A 3,444-nucleotide genomic window follows, 5' to 3' on the forward strand; every position below is an offset into this window, starting at 1 on the left:
TAATACACTCTCCAGAACCCAAATCTAATCACATCACTCCTCTGGGTAGAATTCCTAAATTGTTCTCCATTATGTAACACAAGTTTTAAATTTCCTTAAATGTTATAAAAAACTTTTTACCAGGCACCTGGGTGGCTCAGTTTGTTAAGCGACTGCCTTCGGCTCAGGTCATGATCCTGGAGTCCTGGGATTGCGTCCCACATCGGGCTCTCTGCTCAGCAGGGGGTCTGCTTCTCCCTCTGACCCTCTTCCCTCTCGTGCTGTCTCTCATTCTCTCTCTCAAATAAATAAAATCTTTAAACAAAACAAAACAAAACTTTTTACCACCTACCCCCTACCACCAACGTTATTATTTTTTTTAACCACTGGCCCCTGTTGTCCCTTTAAATTGTGTGCAAATCCTGAAGGGGTCATGCTGTGGCACATGCCTATCACATTGTGGATCTGTCCCTTCTGCTCAGAACGCCTTCCTCATCTCTGCCTTCAAATTCCAGCAAAGCCTCTTGCTTCCACAGCTACCTTTCTTTAGGCAGAGCCCAAAATGTCATCCTGTCTGATATCTAGCACCTAACACCTGATTTTTCACTTTGTTTACATTCCTCCTTACAAAAGGGTTAGCTTCATGTGGGCAGGGGTTGAATCTTTTTCAGCTGTATAACCCTTCTTAGTACCATGTTCAGGTGAGTCGTAAACACACGATTTTTGTTCTTCGTGAGCAATGTCTCATATTGCTCCTAACGCTTTTCAGAATTCAGTAAAGTAGAAGTACAATGTTGGGTAAGGATTCCTCATTGACTGATTTAGTCAACAAAGGTTTATTGAGGGCTTACATCTTATGAGGCACTGTGTGAGGTCCAGGGGCTGACACACAAATCTTATAAATACAGCCTAGTTCTTGCCTTCAAATAATTTATGTGCTACCAGGGAAGAAAATGCCTAAATCAAAAGGTCTGAATCTAATTTATTGAGAAATATTAATATCTCAATAATTAACTTATTGAGAAAATAACTGGTACTGAAAGGAAAGAAAATAACTGGATTCTGAAAGGATTTCTAGTATATTACTGAATAATTTCTGAGAGGACAGTTGTTTATACTTCTTTAAAAATGTTTACCTTTTCGGTCTTAAGAAAATCATAACAGATGTTCATCAGGATTTGAAACCCATCAGTTGGGAAAGGATTTAAACAGATTTGACATTTTCAAAAAAATATGATAAAATATAGATGCAATGGAGGATACATACTTTGTAAAGAGAAAGGTACAGTTTTCTAATGATATTTAAATTTGTTAAGTCAATCCTTAAAAGCCAAAATGTTTGGCAGAGAAGGAATCCTCCTCTCAGAGTGGGAAAAATGCAGTATGATTGTTTTAGAATCCAAGGAAGGGAGCTCTGCTGCCTTTTCATGATACCAGAGTGGGGTAAGTTCTATTATTATAACAGCTCTCAACAGAGGGAATAAAGCCATAGGATTTATAAAGTAAAAGGGCCTCATCTGCAGAGATATTCAAAATGGATAATTTACAATTTTTAAAAGATGAATCAATAAGGAAATTATTAATAGCTAGCCAAGAAAAAAAGCAGTATGACCCACTCCTGCCTTCAATCATACACAGTTAAAAGTGAAGACTGGACAATAGGAAGAGTTGTAGAGGATTTACAAGATCAAATTAAGCAAATGTATATGGTCCTAAGAATAATTTGTAAATAATGAAATAATTTTCAAAACAACTTCTGCAGGATCAAAAACCAGAAAGGCCCCCCGATAGCAGAGAGAGGGTAAAGTAAGTGATGTGATTCATGCCAAGCAGACTCTCCATCTGGAGATGTAAGTCTCTGGCATGCAATCCCAAATGAGAGAAGAGTGGCTGGCTCTGATGGCTGGACAGTCTAACTCAGTAAGGTTTTATGCCTAGCTCGAATTTATTTTCGACACTGTTGGAGAGCAGGCACTCTGTTGTATGGGAAATGTCATGATTTTCATTAAAGCAAAAAGTAAGAATTTTTTCGAAGTAAATAATGTCAAGTAATGAGTGTAGTACTACCTGATGATCTCATTTTTCCCTGGATGGGGAAGAAGATAAATCGAAGATGTAACTGATAAACTGGGAATAAAATGAAAGGATGAAGAATCCATTTGTCCCTTTGGGTTTGGGGGAAGTTATAGTGGGAACACAAGTATGAGATTAAAGGATAATAAATTGTCGGCTCAGAATAAATGAACAGAGTTTTGCATTTTAGAGGAGGATATGTTGCCATAGGGGATAATAAGGCACAAAGTGCAGCCTATGAACTTCACTAAGCAAAACTATGAGTGGTTTGGTGAAGAATAGTGGAAGTCAAAGTCTTATACATTAAGGAGACCAGGGGAGTATAGAGCTGGATGCGGGGTGCATCATCTACATGGACCCGGGGCTGGAGAGTGTGACCTCAATCCAGGAGCTAATGTATGTGAATGAGGGGAGAAGAGATGAAGAGGTTGACAGTGCTGGCAAAAGAGAGAGGTCAGTGATGAGAAAGCCCTCAAAAGGGCCAAGTTTTACTAATGAATGGAAAAGTAGTCATCTGGGCCTACGATGGGTGACAGGGAGAATGCTGGTGCTACCTCCCAATTCCATGGTGACTGGAGAATGGGAATTAGTGTTCTCAACATGTGGTTTAATTTTGGTTTAAAAAAAAATACGAAGGTCCAAGCAGTGTAGACTCTGGGAATACAGGGCATTTTGTTCTCAGTGAAAAAGGGGTTTTAGAGAGCACATGGAAAGAATTGAGAAAAAATAAAACAAAAAGATGAGTTGGGGAAAGAATTGCCATGTGATTATTATTAATTCATTAATTCAAGCAGTATTTATCAAGTGACTTCTATATGCCAGTCATTGTTCTAGGACCCAGAAATATAGCAGTAAACAACACAGAGAAGGTCTGTGGCATCAAGAATCTCAGATTCTTGGGGCACCTGGGTGGCTCAGATGGTTAAGCATCTGCCTTTGGCTCAGGTCATGGTCCCAGGGTCCTGGGATCGAGTCCCGCATTGGGCTCCCTGCTCAGCGGGGAGCCTGCTTCTCCCTCTGCCTCTCTCTCTCTGTCTCTTATGAATAAATAAAAAAAAAATCTTTAAAAAAAATCTCAGATTCTTATTATTTATATGGAATTTTGGAGGAGATAGGCAGTTTATAGACGTCTTTTCTTCACTTGTCCCAAATTATTATAACCATATGAATACCAGTCAAATAGAAAGAAAGAAAGAAAGAAAGAAAGAAAGAAAGAGAGAGAAAGAGAGAAAGAGAGGAAGGAAGGAAGAAAAGAAAGAAGAAAGAAAGAAAGAAGAAAGAAAGAAAGAAAGAAAGAGAAAGAAAGAAAGAAAGAAAAAGAAAGAAAAGAAAGAAAGAAAGAAAGAAAGAAAGAAAGAAAGAAAGAAAGAAAGAAAGAAAGAAAGAAAGAAA

The sequence above is a fragment of the Neomonachus schauinslandi genome, chromosome 8 (genome assembly GCF_002201575.2).
Source record: "Neomonachus schauinslandi chromosome 8, ASM220157v2, whole genome shotgun sequence".
Taxonomy (NCBI): Eukaryota; Metazoa; Chordata; class Mammalia; order Carnivora; family Phocidae; genus Neomonachus; species Neomonachus schauinslandi.